Source organism: Lepidochelys kempii, chromosome 3 (assembly GCF_965140285.1).
Source record: "Lepidochelys kempii isolate rLepKem1 chromosome 3, rLepKem1.hap1, whole genome shotgun sequence".
NCBI classification, from domain to species: Eukaryota; Metazoa; Chordata; order Testudines; family Cheloniidae; genus Lepidochelys; species Lepidochelys kempii.
Window position 1 is genome coordinate 137466667 of NC_136382.1, and position 24327 is coordinate 137490993.

Consider the following 24327-nt stretch of genomic DNA (forward strand, 5'->3'; position numbering starts at 1 on the left):
GCAAGTGGGGCAATTTGTCCCGGGCCTCACAGGGGCCCCCACGAGAGTTTTTGGTGGCACTTTGGGGGCGGGTCCTTCAGTGCCGCAGAACACACCTGAAGTGAAGGACCCGCCACTGAAGACCTGCCACCGCTTCTGCTTAAGTACCTCTTCCAGCTGAAGTAAATACATTGTATGTCTGCATGCTTATCATCATTACTGGAGAAGCAGTGTGTGCTTTGGTTATCTACAGAGAACAGTAGCATGAGTTATATTCTAGTAATTCTTGTCTGAGTTTACACCAGATTCAGTTTATCGACCCACAAAAATATATTTGCTTTAAACCACGACAAGAAGTCCAAGATTACAATAGACTGTATACATGATACAGTCATTTATTCTGTTGATCGTAGATTTAGTTTCTTTTAGCAGTGATTCTGAAGCAAGCTCTTTTTTAAAGCCTTTAAACAGAAAGGTGATTTATTTCCAAATACAGTAGGGAGCTTTTGTTCTAACAGTTGGTGACAATTCATATTCCAAAATAGGAAATTATTAACTTTAAGGACTTAAGCGTCAGTTACTCTTTTTGATGCCAGGAGCTAACCCAAGTGCATCTGTGCAGATGTAGTAGTGGATCAAATGGTCACAAAGTTCATGACAGTCGCACGAGCTCATCTACAAAAATAAGGTGTCCATGTGTTCCCATACCTAGATGACTGGTTGATCAGAGGTCAGTCTGAGGCTCAAGTCCTACCCAGCATATGAACTGTCCTGTCAACGTTTGACACGCTGGGGCTCCCAGTAAATCGAGACAAATCAATCCTAAAACTGATACAGACAATAGAATTAATCGGGGGCAGTCTTAGACTTCATGAAGGCCAAGGCATTTCTACCAGTTTTGTCATCTCTAGACTGGTGGGTGGACCCTCTGAAAGTTTGAGTGGGGGGGTTCCCTTTCTCCTCCTGCTACCAACCCTCACTCTAGACCCTGACACATCCGCTCCAGGCTGGGGTCCCTGCAGACTCAAGGTCTTTGGTCATCTTAAGATTCTAGAGATTCATATAAATGTCAGGGAGTTAAGAGTGGTACATCTGGCCTCCTTGGCATTCCTCCCCCACATAGTGGGGGAATTTTTTTTAATTCTGACAGACAATTCGGCAACCATGTTTTACATAAACAAACAAGGAGGGGCACAGTTGAATCAACTTTTGCCAGGAGGCAGTTCGCAATTGGGACTTCTGTATAGCTGACTCAGTGAATCTCAGAACTGCTTACTTTCCAGGAAATAGAACACATTAGTGGTTAAGCTGAGCAGATCCTTCTCTGATCACCATGAGTTGTCACTATGCCCAGACACAGCCAGGTTCATGTTCCAACTCTGGGGGACTCCCCAGGTGGGCTTGTTTGCAATAAGGACCAACAGAAAATGTCATTGGTTCTGTTTCCGGGGATGGCTCAGCCCAGACTCACTGACCGATGCCTGTTTCCTATCCTGGAAGAAATCCCTCCTGTATGCTTTCCCTCCGATTCCTTTATTTTCTGGAGTTGTCTTCAAGGTGAAACAATACAATGCTCACCTCATTCTTATAGCGCCGCCACGGCCTCATCAACACTCATATTCGACCCTGCTATCCTGTTTGGTCGAACCTCCCCTGTCGCCCCCATTGGATCCAGATGTAATTTCCCAGGAACAGGGGTGCCTGTTCCATCCCAACCTCTGAGCTCTCCGTCTGACAGCATGGATGCTTCATGGCTGTCAGCCTTTGAAAAGTCCTGTTTGAAGGACTATAACAGGGCCTCCTTGGTCCTGCTTCTGTCTCAGTCGACAAACCACGCAGCAACCCTTGTGCTGGTTCAACACCCTGTGCAGTTTGTTTATAATTGAGTCCAACCAACTTCACAACATACCTCATGCCTTTACAAGCAGGGGGAAAAGAGCAATCTCTCTCTCTCTCTCTCCTCACTGCCTGCTTTCCCCCTTTTCACTCCCTTCCTGTGCCTATTTGTGGGCTCTTCCCCATCCACAAATTAGGCACAGGTCTGCCTCGTCAGCTCCAATCTACTATGCCTGATTGAAGCTGCTGTGAACAGAGTGCTGACTCAGGGTTTCATAGTTAGCACTCTGTCACAAGAACATTCAGAAAGTGCTTCTAAATAGTAGAAAACCCTCAACTAGGAATACTTACCTGACTAAGTGGAAGCGCTTCTCCATCTGGTCTTGTAGGAAAGGTGTATCCCCAAAGTGGGCACCCTTGGACCTCATGCTGGACTTTCTTCTAGATCTAAAACAGAGTTTGGCCATTCGATCTATAAGGATGGATCTCATGGCTATTTCAGTCTTCCACGTGTTGGGGGATAATAGATCTCTTTTTTCAAATCCCATTGCCACCCGATTCCTAAAGGGCTTAGTCAGATTATACCCTTATGTATGAGACCCCTTCCTCCTTGGGATCTGAATTTAGTCCTAGCAAAATTGATGGGGCCTAGTTTCGAGCCTCTGGCATCTTGCATTCCCCTTCACCTTTCCATGAAGGAAACATTTCTAGTGGTAGTTATCTCAGCCAGAAGCATAGGCCGGTTGAGAGTTCTGCTATCCGAGCCCCCTACATAGTTTTCTATGAGGATAAAGTTTATCTCCACTCACATCCAAAATTTCTCATGAAAGTAGTCTCTAATTTTCATGTTAATCAAGCAATCTACTTCCCACACTCTTTCAGAAATACCATGAGCACAGAGAGGAGGAAAATCTTCACTCATTGGATGTGAGAGAGGCTTTAGCTTTTTACTTGAATTGGACTAAATCTTTTAGATCTTCTATGCAGTTGTTTGTAGTGTTTGTAGACAGTGCTAAGGGCCCACCAGTTTCCGCTCAGAGACTCTCATCCTGGATCTCTTCATGTATTTGTTTATGCTACCATCTGGCTAATATAACCCTACCAGTTAGAACATTTTATCAGAGCACAGGTATCTTCTGCAGCTTTCTTGGTGCAAGCGCCTATCACAGACACTTGGTCTTCAGTCTACACTTTTGCTTCATGTAATACTACTTCCCATCAGTCCAGAGATGATGCCAGTTTTGGATGGGTTGTCCTACAATCTCCACTCAGATAGTCTGCGAACCCACCTCCATACGTGTTTACTTGTAAGTCACCTACAATGGAATAGACATGTGCAGCACAGCTCAAAGAACAACAGTTATAGAAAGCGTGGTAACCATTTTATATTGCAGTATTTAGAGAGAGAAAAGAGGGTGGCGGGGGTCATTATTTCCTAAATCAACAAAGGATGTTTGTTCTGGAGACGAGCCAAATTCAGCAAGTTTATGGAACGGAAATTTAGATTCAGGCACTGTAGATGAACAAATACCATGCCAGCTCTGAAAAGACAGGGTGTTAAATAGTTCTGTTACTCCTCCAATAGATTTTAACTACATTGCAAGCTTGATCAGTTAGGAGTAATCTAATATCCCATACAAGCTTTTAAAGACATTCCAGCAGCTAAGTGTGTGAAATGATAAACTTGCTGTAACTTTAAATAAACATGCAAAAAGCAATATTTTAAGTACCCACTGAGACACACACACATCAAATGATGGTCAGAAACTGAAGCTTAAAATGGTATGGGAATCATTTTTTTTCTTAAAGAGCATTTCACTCATCTGCTTCATGAGCCAGCATTCCTGGTGTAAACATTTTGCAGTAATAAAAATGAAGTAAAACCAGACCTGTGGGATGCTACTAAATTTGGGCCTGATCCAAAGCCAATCGAAGTCAGTGGAAAGATTCCCATTTACTTCAATTGGCTTTGTAATCAGCTTCAAAGTGATAAAGGCCTGTGAAAACTGTTTCCACATGAGTATAACTTTCAGTATCGCCAGTGTCTGATTAGACTGACTTAATGTTTTTATTAAATCTCCAGACTTGAGCTTAGAAATTCTGACCCTTTATCCCAATTAATGGATTCTAGGGGAAACCAAAGAAATCTTTCTGTGTATTACCTTTTTCTCGGGCTCATGAAAGGCTCAATCCTGTTACCATTGAACTTTTTGAGGGACACAGTACTGCCACCCTTATTCACTGTGAGTAGTACCTTGCTCTGAGTAGAGCCCATTGAAATCATTAGAACTTATAGCTGTCTCATGATCATGAGAGATTTGAGGCCAGATTCTGGCCCCTAGTATCGCCCCTTTGCACAACTCTGGTGGTATAAAGAGGCCATAACTTGTCTTAACCAACCAGCTGAGTATGTACCTGTTAGGATATAGATATTCAGGCCTGCCTATAAAGGCCTATAAGAATGTAGGTATGTGTTTATCATTTAGCTACTAATAGAGGTATACAAGAAAGAATCTGTGAAAGGGCTTTCTCTCACTATGACAGTCTGAGGCCCTGTCTTAGGCCAATGCCCTTGGCTAAGCAGCAGAGGCAGCCATAAGCTGGGAAAAAGAAAAGGAGTACTTGTGGCACCTTAGAGACTAACCAATTTATTTGAGCATAAGCTTTCGTGAGCTACAGCTCACTTCATCGGATGTAGCTCACGAAAGCTTATGCTCAAATAAATTGGTTAGTCTCTAAGGTGCCACAAGTCCTCCTTTTCTTTTTGCGAATACAGACTAACACGGCTGTTACTCTATAAGCTGGGAAGCATACGGTCACATCCTCACATTCCAAACTAGTCAATATTGGGCTGTTAGGAAGGTGATCTGATCTATCACCTCCAGAGAAAGGGAAGAGCCTAGAAGATGTAAAAGGAAATTTAGGTTGATAGTTTTCTGTCTGGTAAGAACTCACTTATAAATAGACACAGCTGGGAAACCCTTATGTCTTTATAGATGTAGTTGTGAAATCCTCACTTCTGTATTGTTTTGTCATTATAGTTCCCACTTTGCTATTATTTATTTGCATGCTCCCTGTCTGGTTCTGTGATTGTTTCTGTCTGCTGTATAATTCATTTTGCTGGGTGTAAACTAATTAAGGTGGTGGGATATAATTGGTTAGCTAATCATGTTACAATATGTTAGGATTGGTTAGGTAAATTTCAGTAGAATGATTGGTTAAGGTACAGCTAAGAATATTACTATATAAATTAGGGGCAAACAGGACGTAAGTTGGGATTCGAAAATAAGGAAAAAGGAACTTGGATTTAAGCTTGCTGGAAGTTCACTCCAATAAACATTGAATTGTTTGCACCTTTGGACTTCGGGTATTGTTGCTCTCTGTTCATGCGAGAAGGACCAGGGAAGTGGGAGAGTGAAGGAATAAGCTCTCTAACAGTACCCAGTACAGGCAAGTTCTCCAAGAGGTGTAAAGCTAATAGAGGCTACTCTATGCCACTTCCTCCTACCTTTGCATTGAAGTTGGCATGTTGGGGGCATGGCCAGGGAATTGAATAGAGCTAGAATGCTGCTGTCCTCTGGTGATCACTGGCTGCTGAAAGATCCCTTGTGGAGGCTGTTACCAGCCAGTACAGATTGGTGAAGCCCTTGTGTTGCTCCATTTGAGCAAGGAGACAAAGCAGCTGACAGACAATCCCTAGATCATGATGCAGACAATGTACCTCCTTTGTTCCTGCCTTCCTGGGGTCCTGCGCTAAGCAGACCTCAGCCTGACCCAAGGATCAAGCACCTAGAAGTTCAGATGTTTAGCCACAGTTACTCAAGCCCCTCTGTAGTCTGCAAATTGCATAGGCCATGGAGCTGGTCAGGAAACTATTATTTTCCTCCCCATGAAAATCCAAAATGACCAAAATCTTTTTTTTTCTTTGAAATTTCAGGTTTTCATTAACCTCCTCCATCCCCCAGGAACCAAAGATTTGTTTTTTCTGAAAAGAGAATTTTTCCCGGTTATTTTATTTTTTTTTAAAGTCCCTTTCTGTTGAAAGGCACTTGTGACAGAAAATTTTTTATTGGCACTAATGGGCAATCTTGTGATATTTCTGTGACTTCTTACTCCAGTCATGCTGGAAATACAGCGTAAATAGCCTTCCTTCCACTCTTGATCAGAACTGGAGTACTTGTGGCACCTTAGAGACTAACCAATTTATTTGAGCATGAGCTTTCGTGAGCTACAGCTCACTTCATCTGGGAGCTGTAGCTCACGAAAGCTCATGCTCAAATAAATTGGTTAGTCTCTAAGGTGCCACAAGTACTCCTTTTCTTTTTGCGAATACAGACTAACACGGCTGTTACTCTGAAACTTGATCAGAACTGCAAAATGAAAAGTTTTAAAATAGTCACAGCTCTTGCACCAAATGCAGTTTGAGAGCAGGGAGGAGGTCAGGGTTGGTTCTTATTTTCTCTAAACTGGTTGGCACATCAATGATTAGTACCCAAAATAGGTTTATAAGTCATAGAATAAATAATACTCTGTAAAATAAATATTTATAAAGTGACTGAATAATATTTATAAAGCAGCTCAGTATAAAACTTTTTAAATTCTAACTGGATGCATTAAAAATGATTGACCATTACAATTCAATTGCTGTAAATGTCTTCAAACTGTGTGTAGTTAATTTCCTATGCCTTTCAATAGGCAGCAGAGACTAATTGTTATAATTTAAGTTTCAGGGTTGTCAGTGGCTTTTCAAACCACCTCTAGTTTAATGCTCCGGCAAAGTTCACAAAGATCATAGATGAATGTAAGCTTTTATAGACACTCTACAATTCTTTATATGGTGTATTTAACATCTCAAAGCTGTTCTCCACAGAGGACAAATTAAATTAAGTACAGTTTAGAGCAATTCAGTAGATGCATCACTGGTGCATAACTTTGGTATTGTATAGAATTATGTTTAAAGTCCCATCATCCCCCACATACCTGTGCTCTACTACCAAGTGGAAGGTGTTCAGATAGGAAGGACTTCCTTATTTAATGGTGAGGACTGAAAAGGAATTCAAACTTGCTTGGTGCATCCATTCTATCACCCTTGTACCTTGCACTCTTGAGCAGAAAGGAGGAATATAGGAGGAACTTGAACTTAATTCTCGGTGCAGAATATGGCTCCTAGTATTTAAACTTACCTGCTCCCATCCACAGCCTCCAGTCATACTTGCATTGGAACGCAAGAGCTTTGCATTCTCTGCCATGCGCCATGCAAAGGCATGCAGGATGTAGGCCACAGAGAGTAAGGTTACCTTTGATCTTGAATTGTGAACAAAAAATATCTATAATGCCAGTGATGATGTGAGGCACAGAAAGGAAAACACCTGAGTTCCAGATCTCAAGCTGAGTTTCTGCAACAGCAGTTAAGAGAAATATTTTTATTTATTTATGTTTTACTTATAAACTGAACAAATACCAGGTGGAGTTACTGGAGGTATAAGCAGGGAATCCCACAATGTAATATGTATGTAGTCTGTGAGAGAATAGTTTTATGGGAACACAGGCATTATATAATATGTAAAATTGTACATTTTAAGTGAGTTTCTTCTTGATATTAGAGAGACAAGGTGGGTGAGGTAATATCTTTTATTGGACCAACTTCTGATGGTGGGAGAGACACGCTTTTGAGCTTACACAGAGCTCTTCTCCAGCCCCTACTTTGCCTGTATTTCTTCCAGTTATTGTAAATACCTTGTTTTTAAGAAGGAACTTGGGGTGATGAAACTGATCATAAATTTGTTCAAACATATTTTTAATGTTGCTGCTGGATGAATATTGCGTGACTGGTTGTTAGGGTTTCTTTTGCAATCAGCTATTTTGATAAAGCTGTATTGAACTTTCCATGAACTGGTGAGAGTGTCAGCTCAAGACCTTTCACCCAGATAATACCACGATAACTTCCTCAAAAATATCCAGTCATGTGCCCAGATATTTCATTGTTTGGGGAGTGGGGCTAGCGGTGGTCACTGATTTACAGGTAGACCTCCCTTCTGATTTGTCTGAAACCCTTGGAGGGAGTAAGTAGAGTCCAAATACCACAAGAATCAAGGGGAAGGTGAGAACTTTGCCTTTCATGTCAACAAGCCACCTGAGAGGAGACTGAAATTCCAGAACCTCCAAGACCAGTCATCTTGGGGAAAGGAAGTCAAAAGAGCATCAGCAAGGCCATTCCAGCCTTTGACAATCTCTCTATGCACATGAAGGAGACCCATTACAAGAAGCATTGTGCCAGCAGATCGTCACCGTCCGGTTGCTTGACTGCAGTTCCAGCCCCTACTGTATAAAAGTCGAGGTCACACCAAGAGCTGAAGAGTTTGGAACCCCCAGTCAAGGCAGAATCCCCCCCGTCACTCTGAGTGCAGAAGGTGGGGGCCCTCAAGGATTCTAAAAATTAATACGTACTACTCCAGGCTTGTATTAAACTCCCAAGGTTACAGCTTTTCTCTGACCTTGTCACCACCCAAATGCAAAAAAACCCCTTTGAACCCAGGAAGGAGCACTTGGGAATTCTTCCCTGTGGGGCACCCTCAAGCCCTGCCTCCCCTCCCCGGCCCCGTCCGGAGGAAGAGCTGAGAGAGAAAACAAAGGAAATTAGCTGTGGCTATCAGCTAATCAAACAACATGCACAAACCTCTTAGAACACAAAAAATCCCATCCTGTTCTTAAAAAAGGTAAATTTTATTAAAAACAAAAAGGGAAAAAGTACATCTGGAACTCAGGCTTTTTGCAAGATCTTAAAAGAAACAATTACAAAAATTAAGCACCCAAACCAGCTTTCTTGGGGTTAAGCTTAAAGGTTACAAGCAAGAGTTTGGCTTTATGTCCTAATTTGGAATGAAAAATTTTAAGGAAACTCAATTTTTGAGAAACTGAAATTATGCTTCCTGTCTAGCTCTATAATTATAGATCAAGAAAAATAGATGTTAATTGTGTCCTGAGGTCTGGTAGTGGGGAAAACATTTATATTTATCCTTAAAACTTAGGACGTGTCAATAAAATTAATGAATTAGCCTAGCATGACTGATATTGGAAATTTCATATGTCAGGTGTGTGGATTATGGGTGATCTTCACCCTTGTTATGTAACTCCTTTGCCCTACTACTTTTTTCATTGCAGAGGTAGTAGCCAAATGTCATGATTATTTCACTAGGTTCAGACCTTTTCACTGGGTTGGGTGGAGAGATTTTATTTATTTATAATGTACAGCCTTGGAACCTTTGAATTCCTCCTTTCTTACAAGGTTTTGTCCAATGAGAAACATTAAGTTCTCATAAAAAAAACACACTTCCTTTCTGCAGGACAGACAGGTGAAATATGGTCCTAGAATTAAAATTCAGCTGATGTACATCACAATTTCTTTTCTTGGTTAAACACAATCCCAAGATTAAAACCTTTATTTTGATAAATATATACAAATCTGAGTAACCTGCCTTTATGACTCCCTTTTTATTATTAACTGCTAGAATTATAAGCACACATGAGTGGACTAAAGCTAGCTATCTGTGAAAGTACTATCAGCAATTGAGTTCCATACTGATTTGTGTGTGATAGTTTTAAGGATCACATTAATTCCTCCCCAGAACTCCTATGCACAACCTGTATGATACAAACATAAATTTAAAAATTAATATTAAAGAAAATTCACATCTGTAAGTCTTACTAAATTAGCAGAGGACAGAAAGAATAGCCTAAATTACTGGCCTTGAAATATCAAGGCATTTTTCTTTCCTCAGAGACAGCTGGCTAGTATTTCTCACTCAATGGCAAATAGCAAGATCTTATTGTACATTTTAGACCTTGGTGTAATGACTTGAGTAGGTCCTTTTCAAATTCTGGGCCATCTGCAGCTGAAATTTCTTTGGCAGGGTACAGGAGCTAGCTTATTGTATCTTAGATAAAGAAAGAGGAGACATCTAGAACTGCTAAAATCATAATCTATCAGTCCATCACACACTCCTCCTCCTATCATTTTGGCACCTCTATGAAATGGAGGAGGCTCTTAGGCGTCACTTGTTAAAATTCTAGTACCAGAGTTGAAGGAATCATCGGAGTGTTCTCCCTGACTCTGATGGAGTCTTCTACCCTCTGGATCCTGCTAATTCACTCCCCACCCCAAGGCTTATTAAAATACTTCTGAGGAGCATTGATTTTCCCTTTGGACCAGAATTGGACCATGTAGCAAATACTTAACATAGAATCCATCTTGGAGGGAGGATACTTGTATAAGGTATTTCCCTTCCCACCCACCTCCTTTCTAAGAATTAGTCATAGCATTTAAGGACAGAAGAAACCATGAGAACATCTGGTCTGATTTCCTATACTGAGCCCCAAACCTTGTTTGACTAAAGCATAATTTGTGTTTTAGCTGAAGCATATCTTCAGGAAAGGCATCCAGCCTTGATTTGAAGGCATCAAGAGATGGAGACTGTATACCTTTATCCCCCATTCTTGCCTCTGATAAGCTTTTTGTGTAACTGTATCATCCAGTGGGCTTTATGAATCACATTCGGTTGCAAGTGGCTCTGTCCCTCTAACTCCAATCCTCTCCGTGTCCATAGATTGCAAGAACATCCTGTGCATTCAGTAGAACATGTTGGTAGTTGCACAACAGCAGCCCTTTGGAGATTTCTAAAGAATTATTTATACAGGTTTACAGAATGTGGCTCTGGTGTTGCAGTCGCTCTGTTCACAACTGCCCCTTGATATTACAGCAGAAACACAGCTCAGCTGGTGGAACTAAACTGGGACAGGCAAGGTCATTTGGAATGCAGGACAATGCCTGTGACACTTACCATGCAAAGAGGGACTTGTTGGATAAAAATGTTATTTCTAAGGCTCATTTCACCATGGTAGATTTTAAAATATAAGCACAGCTATTAAATCACTAAATGTATTCTGCAGAAATATGTAGGCAATAGTGAAATCACTGTTGCCTGTTTTCTAGGTGGAAAAGAATTGAGATTTTCTTTTTAAGAGATTGTTTCAAAAACCAAAACAACTCCTAAACCACAGCCTTATTAAATAGAGTCATGGTCATCTTCATTCTGTCCCCCTCTAGTGGAAGCTAGTCCTGCATGAGCCTGCTGCAGCCTTTGCTGAGCTCAAACCTGGGATCTCAAGCTTGACGGATGAGCCTGAGCCTCTACTGCATGAGTTAAAAGATATGTCTCTTAGCCAAGGCTGTAGCAGGCTCATCAAGCTCTAGCTGGTCTTGCTGCCACTAGAGGGGGACAGAGTGCCCCACCAAGCAGGCATGGGTTACACATGCTCATTCCTTTCCCAGACCTATTCTTTCCCTGCCTCCAACTAACAGACTGAACAGCATGACTGAGACTGCAGGCCTAAAGGACACAACACAGATTGCATGCATTAGAGAGGGAAGAAAGCTTTCAGAGCAAGAGATTTGAAACCATTATGCCAAAGTTCCTCCCAGAAGAGGGGGAAAGAAACCAGATATCCTGGCCTGTTTCACTCATTAGCTTACACTCCCTCCTAGAACGTAGAAGACCATCCTGACCCCATTTCCCGCCCCCACTCTACAAAAAAAAAACAAAAAAAACCAATCAAAAACTTGAACTGAAATGGCCAGCATCCAAAATCCCTCATCCCTTGTAAACAGTGTATAGCACAAACAGGCCCATACACAGTGGGCACAGTTAGTTAATATATTTGTACACCATTTGAGCTGTAGGTAGGACATTACTGAGTGGGTGTTCTTGATACTTCATTTCACCAGTAAAAAAAGGTGAAAACACTTTAAACTGAGCTTTCTGTAGGAAAAGAGAGGGCAGATGGGGAATACGAAGGGAACACAAATCTTTTAGAGAAGGACCCCTAGAAAAATTGAATATGGACCTTGTTGCTGGGTTACACTTCATTGTGGAGATGGTACCACAATAGGTAGGCCTAATAACCTTGCTATCCTTGATTGTAATCCCTTGATAGTTTGGTGTCCCATAAATCCTGCTTTCTTGAGTGCTCCTTTTCAGCACACCTGAGAACATGCACTCAGGAGTCTTTAGAACTCTTTATTTGGAGGATAAAACAAACAGAAGAATCACCGTATAGATATTTACGTACACTAATTGGGTTTTGCTCATTTTATTCTATGAGAAGTATGGCCATCCTCACAGATCCAAGTATTAATCGTCGGTTTGTTGAAGTCCAGACCTCCTGCACATAAAACAATCCCCGCTCATCTAAAATCCCACTCAGGGCCCAATCAGACTCAGGGGGCACCAGAGAATGGCTTTCCTCTGCTTGTCTGCTCCACTCCACAGGAGGCTGCACCAGCAAGTCCTGCTCCGATGTGTAGCTACCTGGTCCTGTTCTGTGACATCAGTTCTGCTGGTGCTGGCCTGATCCTCACTGGTAGGTCAGCTCTGCATCACCCCACTTCACTGTCAGGTTACTGTGAAGTCAGATCTGTGCCATCACGACTGATCCAGTTAGGCCTTGTTGCAAAGTCACCTCTGCACCACTGCTCCCAGGTCAGCCTAGTCCAGTCCCACAGAATCTCTCTACACAGGGTTCAGAATCTCCATGTGAGGAACTAAGAGTAAAATGGGATCCTTTGCCTGAGTCCATGAATTCCTTGTGCCTCGGACACAACACTCTATATCCCTCTTGGTAAGCTTGAATCCCATTCCTAAACCAGGATCTACTCCCTGTACAGGCCTGGTGACCCACTTACCTCAAGGCACATCTTGCACAATTCATATTGCCTTTTATGAGTGCATTCATAGTAACAATCCATTATTTGTATAATAGGAACATAGATAAATTCCAACTAAGGCAACATAAAGACAGAAGGTGGAACTATGGCTAAGCAACATTATAATTCATGTAAATGAAGCTGGCTAATGCTGGCCATTTCTCTTTTCCCCTATTGGGGAAGCAGAGAGCTCCATTCCTCTAAGACTTCTCGCTCAGGGAAGTACAGGAGCATACAGTGATATTCTGGAATATATATTCTTATTCCTTAGTCAGAGAAATCTGTATATTACCCGTATTCTGGGGAGACTCATATATACCGTTGCCAGACAGTGGTCCTTTTTGCATTGCCTCCCTCCCTGGGGTTTTTGGCCAGTGCAGTATTGGTCATGTCCATGGACATCTCTTTTAACTGTGCTACACATGTGCTGGAGGAGGGCTGAGCACTTATACTTCAAGCATGAGTTACAGCTGTCTCAGCCTTCTTTACAGTGCATTCGTTTGGCAATCTGGCCAGGGCCTCAGAGATAAGTTGCAGAGCTGGACCAGGCATTATTAGGCATGATTACTATTAAGCTTACCAAACTAACTTTACAGCTTGTGTGCCTGTGAAGAACCCAGCTGCCCTGCCACCTTTCCTGTGCCACACATCTCCAATGAAGAAGGTACCAGCCCACGCACTTGGTGCAGATTATCCTGTTTCGGAAGATACAGTGCACATCCTATATTTTTGGTTATTCTCACTTTACACCACCATGAACTGACTGGTGTATGATAAGGAAAAACAAAGCAAAATGAAACTCTGGGCCAATTTTTCCAAAGCTTGTCTACATAAAGCCTCATGGGTGTATATCCTGGCATTCAATGCAGAGTGGCATAAGGGGACTCTATTAGGGGAGACTCTGGGCTGTTGCGTGGTACTTCCTCATGTGTGTATTACTCAGTGGGGACAACATCTGCTTAGTAATGAAGAGTTTTGGTAAGGTGAGAAAATGCTACTTGATTGTAAAACTCCAAACAGCCCTGCTTCGCCCTTTTAACTTTCTTTGATGGTCTCAGACACACTACACAAACACACAGTGTGTACTCCTCTTAACTCCCAATGACTCTAGAGCCAGGTCTACACCACAGACCTATATCAGTATCACTACATTGTTCAGGGGTATGAAAAATTCACTGTAGCCACTCCAATGCCGTTCATAAAGACAAGCCCTAGGTAGCTGCAGTTTCCTAATGAGTATCATTTAGGTTCTATTACATCTAATTTAATTGCATACAAATGCAGACTTTGAATAAACCTGACAGTATAACAATCTGTACATTCATTCTTTTCATGCCATATTTTAAAAATGTTAATTCCCAAAGAAACAAAAAAGCAATGTGACACATTCTCCTCTAGGTTCATTTTGCCTCATTAAGGTTTGCCACATCTCTTGGGATGATGAAGAGTTTGTCACTTTTGCGCCTCATTAGTTTGGTGCTTCACAGTGAGGGGTGCACTATCTAATGACTAAAGCATAATTAATTAATTGAGGTCAAGCTCTGTTTATGTGTGTAAGGTTCACTGCATTGCTAGCTTAGCTGTCTGCTGAATAGTGACACATCTCTATTGTTTAGGTTGTCATAAATATTAAACATGGCAGGTGAGAAAGAAGGGCTTTTAAAAATTGTATTTGCCTTCTAGTCCTTTGGACTATACTAGCTACTGACTTTGGCTTTCTGGGCTTCTAAAAGTGGACCAACTTCCACAGTCCCTACTCTGGCAAAACTCTCACCGATTTCCAAGGCAGTTCCAGTGAAGTAATGACTGCAGGGTTTGACTAAATATTCTTTAGCACCTTAGAACTTCAAACATGACTAGAAACATGACAAAGAGTAAATAAGTCATCTTCCCTACAGATAAGTAAATATTATTATCCCCATTTTACGGAGGGGAAGACTTTGTGTGGGTACTTCAGGGCCTTGCCATAGCACAGAGTGTGAGTAATTGTGGGAGCTAGAATTAGAACAGGAGGCACGGCTGCTTCCCTTGAGCTCAGGCCACCAGACTACTTATGTCGCACTATCCTAGCAGTGCAAAGAAAATGATGTGTATTAGATGAAAGAGACTGTTTCAGAAACATTGTGTGCACGCTGTATGGCTAGATTGTGTCCTGCCCTTGTGTCTGCATCTTCATTAGGAAAAAAAAAGGTGTGTTCTAACACATGGTAACTGATCCGCTCTCTCTTGCAACTAGTCTCTAAGCTGCTGGATTTCCAGATGCACTCTGATCCCCTCCAGCTGCTTCTGCTCCAGCTACTGAGCTGCCCACTACTCCTGTTTCAGTGATGTGCTTGGTCTGGAAGGAATACAGTTGTCAGCCTCTTCCCTGCTTCCCTCCAGGGCATTGGCTCCAAGACGTTCCTAGTGTGCCGGACTCTCAGACAGCTGGCTGGAAGTTCTCTGTGAACCTGAACCATCGTTTCTTGACTGGTTGTTCAAATACAGGAAATTTACTAGCTGGGATTTTGTTCTATCCGCAGGGCTGATCTGTCCTTCTCAGCATAACTCAACCACCTGATTTTAATTCAGCTGGTCATAATTCATTTCCCCCTTTCCCTCTTTCTGCTATTTCCCCCCATAAACAGACTACTGAGTCTTTTTCCTTTGTGCTTTTCCGTCTACAGTACATGCTTTTGCTGCTGTTGGCACTTATGCAATTTACAGAGTTACGGATCCCAAAAACTCTGCCACGATATATGTCACATTTCAAGGCCATTGCACCTGTATTTCCCCTCAGTGGTCCAGCAAAGGACACTCACTGGCAGGCTTCTAGCTTCCCAGCTGTTTCCTTGCTTGGGTGGAGACCTGTGATGCTCTCCCTTCTGACTGGGATATTTCTAGGCTGCTCAAGTCCCTGCTGTCACTGTGTTACTCCCAGAACAGACAGGTTGCCCAAGCACACCTGCCTGCTTTTTCATCGGAGATGGTTAACAATTGTAATTGTTACAGCACTTCCTATGCAAGCCTCTTTTATTCTTAAGAGAAACCAAATTAACAACAGTAAAAGAACCTACATGCTAGTAGATTTACCAGAGATCACCCCAAACCTAACATGGGTCTGGCAGGAGCAGTCTTTCAACACCCCAAATTAGGAGCTTTGTTTTGGTTACAAGTTCAAGAGAGCTTCAACTTAGAACAAAACACAGTCTTATGAGACCTCAGTAGGCCCAGGCCTTCCAATCCTACCCTAGGAATTGGGGCCCTCAATGGACATGGGACCCTGTCCATTTGCTGGATGAGAAAGAAGGCGCTTTGTCAGGTTAAACCCAGGCTAGTTTTCCAAAACTTCATTCTTTGGCTGTTGGTCTCTGGAAAATCCAGTTTGAACTAGTATATGCATATGTCCCCAGGGTGTCTTCAAAGGGCTGATAACCCAAGTAATTACATTACCATCCCCCTCCTACTAGAGAAGGTACATATCATGCCACCATAACACATATGTAATTACATTTTTAATACAGTGTACCCCAAAGGTATTAAATCTAATTCAATTACATGTAACTTAATTCAATAAAGTTTGTCTTAATTTCAAAAATATGTTCAGGATATTACAGGATATTGTCAATCTGTCACATACATTTGCCATAAGAAAAATTGGGGAGCAAAGAGTTTGTGCGTGCATTTCAGGGAAAAGAAGTTGAGAAATAACTCCCAGCATTTTACTACAGAGAGATGAAAATTACCTGTTTTCTGTATTGTTGTCCATTCTACCTGTGGTTTTAGAGGTGGGCATTTTTTTGTTAGCGAATAGGGAGAACATGTAAAGATGTTTTTCCTTTTCTTTTTGAAAGGAAGAAATCCCTCAGAAATGTGGGGAAAAAAGACCATAGATCATGCCAAGTTCATCTGGCAAGAGGACTACTCATGAGAATAAGGTTTGCTCAGACAGTCACAGAACAATAATTGTTGCTTGAGCTGCTTTTAGACCACGAGGTGGTCAATTGCCGGTCTGTCACCATGTTGATGTTATTGGTCTTGCTGGAGAACATAACAGGGAAGACTGTGTGAAGCACAGTGTCAAGCACAGAGTGAGGAAGAGGAAATCTACTGATTTGACTGGGTGGCAGATAGGCAAGGGGAGGTTGTGCCTTCCCCAGCGCAGCCGTGCCTGCTGCCCGACACCTGGGCCGTGGTGCCCCCATCCGGCCCCTGCCCAGAGAGCTTGTGATTTAAGTGCCCGGTCCAACTTCTGCTGAATTCAATTGGATTGGGCTCTAAAACCTGGTCAACCATAACACTACAAAACAAAGACAGAATGGAGTATTAACTACAGCCCTTAGTTACTGTTACCAAGTGGGCTTCATTAAGACATGAGAAGTGATACCAACCACAGATAGCATTGTACTTTCATTCGTACATGGGTCTAGCTGATCGGGAAGAGCTTTATACAGGCTGTGGATGGAAATCAGACTAGTTCTTATAGGATATCTGTGACAACATGAAGACAATTTCAAGCCAATACAATTGCCATGCTAGGGTCTGGAACTAATTAATGGTGGCTAAAAACAGTGTAAGGCCTTGCATGAACCTACATCAAGGTAGTTTGGGATGCACCCGTGTATCAAAGTAAGCTATAGCAGTGTAAGCTTCACTTTGCACCAGTGATGCATGTCTACATTATAGTTTTGCACTGGTATAACTATGCTGATATAGTTTCACAGAATTTCTTTACTGTCCATCAGACCTAAGTTACCTGTATGGTGTTAATGAGGAATCAGAAGGGCGTAGTGGTACAGTGACATGTAATTTCAGAAAAGTGGCATTCAGTGGGCGTGCAGGAATATTGCTAACTTACTCACAGGTATGTAAGATAAAGCACTCACATAAGACTGTGTCTCTCACTCTCTTGAAATTTTTAGTAATTTTTTTTTTTTTGCAAGCAGTGACAATTAATGACGTACACATGAATTGATTCAGAATCAGAATTTACTTTTGAAGTTAAAAAGCTTTTTGGGTAAGGGATGTTTTTCAGTTTCAGGATTAAACATGAGTGGCAGAAAAACATGTTGTGCACAGAACTAGAGGCACAACGCGTGAAACAAAACAAAGATACGGTCGGCCTGATGGAAAATGCAAAAAACTATACCCTAAATTTACCAGATTTAAAATGGAAAAATGCAATTCACACAAAAAACCTGGCATGACTTATTGACCTGTAACACCCTTGATGCTTTATTTATATTTACCTCCATGCAGCACTAGGATAGAATAGAATAGCCAGCATTTAATACTATAGTGCTCTTTACTTTTTTTAAATGTTATGATTGTGTTTCCACAGAAACAACATATTGCTAACGAGGCAAACCTTCCTGGGAATTTCATGTCCACCATATGTCCTTTCTGATAACGCTGCTGTTTTTGTTGTATAATTCAATGGCACCATTGTTGGGAATCAGCGTTAGAGTCCTAATGAAATGCATTTATTCATTAGCATTTTATAGCTAATAGTTAATTCAGTATAGGGAACCAAATTCCCACTGTGTATCATTTCCTTTATTACTGTGCTTATCCTCAGATTATCCAGTGTGATTTGTGCAATTAAATCTGATTTTCTTGTTGCAGGTACTGTAGCTATAACTAAATGCAAAAGAAATGAAGGCTTCATTTAATTTAGTTTTAATGAATTAAACTAGAGCTAGAAGATTTACATATTTGTATTCTTATTTTGCAATTGTAGTGATTATAATTGAAAAAAAAATCTTTCCTTATAGGTCGGGTTCTGTAAACCTGTTTCGTTGTTGATCTCCGCTGGACTTGCTCAAATTTGTCCACATCTTTCCTAAAGTGTGGCACTCAGAATTGGAAACAGGACTCCAGCTGAGGCCACAACAGTAACTGGTAGAGCGGGACAATTACCCACCATGTTTTATATACAACACTCCTGTTAATTCACTCCAGAATAATGTTAGCTTTTTTTTTCAACTGCATCACATTGTTGACTCATATTCAGTTTACGATCCACTAAATACCCAGATCCTTTTCAGCAGTAGTACCACTTAACAAATTATTCCCCATTTTGGAGTTGTGCATTTGATTTTTCTTTCTTAAGTGAAGTACTTTGCACTTGTCTTTATTGACTTTCATCTTGTTGAATTTAGACCAATTCTCCAAATTCTCAAGGTCCTTTTCAATTCTAATCCTGTCCTGCAAAGTACTTGCAGCTCCTCCCAGCTTGGTGTTATCTGCAAAGTTCATTATTCAAGTAATTAATGAAAATATTGAATAGTACCAGATCCAGAACAGATCCTTGTGGGACTCCACTAGGTACATCCTCTCAGTTTGATATCAAACCATTGATAACTATTCTTTGACTACAGTCTTTCAACCAGTTGTGCACATATCTTATAGTAACATATATAGACCACATTTCCCCAGTTTGCTTATGCGAATGTCATGTGAGACTGTGTCAAAAGCCTTACTAAAATCAAGATATATCAAGTCTACTGCTTCCCCCCATCCAGTAGCCCAGGAACTCTGTCAAAGAAGGAAATTAGATTAGGTTGGCAAAATTTATTCCGGATTAATCCATGCTGGCTATTCCTAATAAGTTATTATTCTCTAGGTGCTTACAAACTGATTGTTTAATAACTTGTGCCAGTATCTTTCCAGGTATAGAATTTAGACTGACTGGTCTATAATTAAGGCTACGATTATGTCACAGAGGTCACGGAAGTCCCGGAATCCATGACTTCCACTGACCTCCGTGACATTTTCTTCTTTTGGGCTGGACCTCTCAGCCAGCTCCCCTCCCTGCATCCTGCCCTGCAGCTCCCAGCCTCCACGCTGGTGGGGGAACCCTTCAGCTGTCCAGCCAGGAACAGTGGGGACCCCCTGGAGCTGCCCAGCTGCAGCAGGCAGCGGGGAACCCCCCCAAAGCTGCCCAGACGCGGTTGATAGTGGTGACTCCCCGCAGCTGCCCATCCACAACAGGCAGTGGGGGACCCTGCGAAGCTACCCAGCTACAGCGGGTAGGGAGGGGACCCCTCACAGCTGCCCAGCCATGGGAAGTGGCTGGGGGACCCCCATGAGTGCCCAGCTGCCACAGGGGCAAGGGGACCCTGCAGCAGCCCAACCCTGAAGGCAGGAGGACCCCACAGCTCCCATTCCCTACAGTGGCTGGGGACCCCGGAGCTCCCACTGACCGCAATGGTTGGGGAGCCAGGAGCAGTGGGTGCTGAACCCGCCTCCCAATTCTTTAGGGATATTTTTAGTGAAAGTCAGGGACAGGTCCCGGGCTTCCGTGAAATTTTGTGTATTGCCTGCGACCTGTCCCTGACTTGTACTAAAAATATTCATGACAAAAACTTAGCCTTATCTATAATTCCCCGGGACCTCTTTGTTTCCCTTGTTAAGCATAGGTATTATTTTTGCCTTTCTAGGACCTCACCCATCCTCCATGAGTTGTCAGCAATAATTGCTAATAGTTCCACAATTGCTTCAGCTAGTTTTTTTGAAGTACCCTAGGATGAATTGCAATAGGGTCTGCTGACTCAGATACATCTAAATTATCTAAATAGTCTTTAACCAGTTCTTTCTCTGTTTTGGCTTGTGTTCCTTCCTTCTTGTTGTGAATATTAATTATGTTGACTATATGGTCACTATTATCCTTTTTAGTGAAAAATGAAGCAAAATAGGCATTTTGAGCCGCCATGATGTCATAAGTTATTAGCTCTCCTTCCCTGCTAAGTAGAGGACCTTCACTTTCCTTCATCTTTCTCTTGCTTATAATGTATTTAAATAATGTCTTCCTATTGCCTTTTATGTCTCTTGGTAGGTGTATCTCATTTTGTTCCTTAACGTTTCTGATTTTGCCTCTACATGTTTGTTTTATTCGTTTTCATTCCTCCTTTGCAATTCATCCAGGTTTTTACTTTTTGTAGGATTCCTTTGAGATGTTCAGGTCATTAAAGAACTTGTGACGGAGCCATATTGGCCTCTTACTGTTCTTCCTAACCTTCCTTCGCAGTGAGATAGTTTGTTAGTTGTGCCTTTAATATTTTCTGCTTGAGGAACTGCCAGCAATCCTGAACTACTTCATCCATTAGATTTTCTTCACATGAACATTTACCCACCAGTTTGTTAAAGTCTGTTGTTTTGAAGTCATTGTCCTTATTCTGCTGCTGTCACTCCTTCCTTTCCTAAGAATCCTGAGATCTATTATGTCATGATCACTTTTACCAAAATTGCCTTCCACCTTCAGATTAGCAACCAATCAATCAGAATCAAATTTAAAATGGCTATCCCCTGGCTACTTCCTCTGCTTTCTGAAACAAAAAGGATGTCTCCAATACGTTCCAAAAACTTATTGGAAAATTTGTGGTTTGCCATATTACTTTTCCAACAGGTGTGTGGGTAAAGTCCCCTATTACTATCGGGTTTTGTGATTTGGATATTTCTGTTTCTTGTTCTAGAAATGCCTCATCCACCCCCTCTTCCTGATTTGCTGCTCTAGAGTGGACCTCTACCATGATGTCACTCCTATTTTTTCCCCATTTTATCTTTACCCAGAGACTTTCAACTAGTCTGTCTCTCACCTCCTGCTGGACCTCAGAACAAGTGAATATATTCTTGATGTATAATGCAACATCTCCTCTTTTCTTTCCCTGCCTGTCCTTCCTGAACAAGCTGTACCTATATTCCAGTCATGAGATTTATCCCACCAAGTTCCTCTGATGCTCATTAAGTCATAATTTAGCTTACATGCTAATACTGCCAGTTCTTCCTGTTTATTTCCCACATTCCTTGCATTTGTATGTAGACATGTAAGATGTTGAGCAGATTTTCCCACTGATTTCCCTCCTGCTGCTCCTATAGGCTGGTGACAGCCCTCCAGTTGGCACCATCTGTGCAGCCATGCGTTCATCTCCAGGATGTGTATGTCCCTGCCTGGGCCCTTACCTTCAACCGGGAGGATGGACAAGTACACAACCAACTCCTTCATCCTCACTCCCAGAGCCCTGTAGTTGATGCTCATCTGCTCAGGATCGTAGTAGGCAGTGTCATTACTGCCCATGTGGATGAGTTGTATGGGGTAGTGGTTCAGCCCCAGTAATCTTTCTGTAATATCTCGGATGTGGGCTCCAGGCAAGCAGCATAGTCAAGGACTCCTTTATGAGGTAAACAGCAGCATCCATCTACCAAAAGAAAAGAAAACAGCAGCATCCATCTATCCTGGACACCCCAGGATATCATGTGAGTTTGGCAGATGGATGCTGCTGTTTCCCTCATAAGGGAGTCCCTGACTATTAGCACTGTATGCGTCCTCCTCTTGGGCATGGTCACTGGGAGCCTCTCAGCTTTGGGGGCAAGCGGCTCCTCCTCCTCAGCCACTGGGGTCTGCTTCTGTGGCCAGTACAGCATACTGGTTCTTTACTGCGATGGACAGGGGACCTGGGTGGGGTATGCCGCTGTGTCATCTGTAGTCAGCTAGCATTCTCCATCCTGGATGTTTCCTCATGTGTCCTGTTGACGAAGTCCTTGTGCTTCCAGATTATGCAGATAAGCTGCAACCTCCTGCAGCTCTCAACCCTGCTTCTTGAGCAACTCCACCAACAGATGACACTTGCACCAAGTGGTACCCCATATCTGGCTTTCATTGGTAGGAACAGGGATGCCAGAAAAGGGAGGAGCATGCCCCCCCTTTTATGGGCTGTAAGGGTGAGTGATGGGGGAGGGGTGAAAAGGAGCAAGTGGGGGTGGGATCTTGAGGAGGAAGGGGTGGCGTGGGGGGGGTGCTCAGGAGAAGGGGCAGCACGGAGGGGCTCAGGGAGATGGGGTGGCACAAGGGTGGGGGCTTGGAGGAAGAGGTGGTACAGGGGGCTGGGGGAATGGGCAATGGGGGGGGGACACCATGATTCTGGTGCCAGTGCCCCCCCAGCCCATGCTTTTAGGAAGCTTTCATCACTCCTGGCTAGGGAGACACAGGCCTTATTCTCAGCAAGTCAAGACCAGAGCCTGGGTAGAAGCCTCCAAGGTCAGGATGCCCCTGTCTGCCTAGGGGCCCCACAGGTGCAGGCAGAGGAAGAGCGAGCAGTGGTGCCGGCAACACACCATTTTTCTCCCATTGCAGGTTCTTCCCTGTAGAGTACCTGCAAGGTAAGGAAAGAAAAAGAAAAGAAAACAACACACCTCCCTACTTCCCTGCCTTCTTCTGCTGGCAAACTCCCCCAATCTCCCAGCTGCCTTTGTCTTACCAGCCAGTGGGAGCCTGAGTGCTTTTTAAAGCCTGGGCCCCACCCATGTGGAATGGGTGACCATCATCTTTGGCTGATGTAAATCGGCATAGCTGCACTGAAGTCAGTGGAACTGTGTTGATTCACACTAGCTGGGATCTGACAGTATCGTTTTAAATAACAACAATTTTTCTATTGTTAGTTTTCTTGCATGTGTGTTTAAATATTGAGCCAGTCTTACCTTTCCAAGTGCCCAAACCCCACAGAATAAATAGGTTTAAGGGATACTGTCATGTAGCTTGAACACTCTCATTCCCAAAGTTTCTTATAATGTAATTAGATTTATTATAATATAAAAGTTTTCACGACATAGCATTCACCTATGCTGAGGTAATCCCTATCTGTTAGGGCAGCTCTACAGCCTCCAAACCAACACAGCAGCATACAGGGACTGTGTTGGAGGCCAGACTGGGTGTGTGTAAAAATGTTCTCCTTTAGGAACCTAAACGTCATTCTGCAAGTGCATGAGAACCAGGAACTGAAAATGATTACTACAAAAAAAAAAAAAAAATAGAGAGAGAGAGAAAACTTGATTTTTCTAGTGTGTTTTTCCAAGTTGGATGATATGCGAAAAAAGGAACAAATAAACAAAAAATCACATGAAATACTATAAACTGGATTTTCAGCACGATTCTAAGGAGTTATGATTAGCACAGGTAAGACTTAGAACAATTCCTGTCACATAGAATCACGTTAAAAGGGAGATATTAGCATGCTGACAAATTAATACAAATATCGATTGTGAATGCCAGACCAGAAGATCACCCTAGGAGAAGTCAAAATGCCCATTGTGATCCTGGGAGATCCCACCTACCCCTTAATGCTGTGATTTATGGAGCCATACACGGGGCACCTTGACAGCAGCACAGAGTGGTTCAACAACAGGCTGAGCAAGTGCAGAATGACTGTTGAGTGTGCTTTTGGCCATTTAAAGGCCCATTGGTGCTGTCTATATGGAAGCGTGGATCTGACCGATGACAGTATTCCTATGCTTATAGCCGTGTGCTGTACACTTCATAATATGTGTGAAGGGAAGGGTGAAAGCTTTACTCGGGCTGGACCACTGAGGCTCAGCACCTGGGGGCTGAATTTGAACAGCCAGAGACCAGGGCTATTAGAGGGATGCAGCGCGGGGCCATAAGGATCAGGGATGCCGTGAGGCAGCAATTTGAAGCTGAAATCCACTAATATTTGTTGCTATGCTTGGGTGTGTAGTGTTTGTAATGCTAGGAGATGATTGCGATTGGTGTAGATGATGCACTATGAAGGTTTAAGAAAATTGCCTGTTGCTTTGCAGGGCTCTGTTTGCTTTCAATTAATGGAATAAATATTGCTTTCAAACCAAAACAATTTTTTTATTAAAAAACAACAACCGGAGGAGAGAGACAAACCAAAAAACACATCAGCGCTGTGGGGGATGGGGGAAGGGAAGGTCCAAGGAGGAGGTACGGTCCTGGGACAGTTAAAGACTTGTGTATG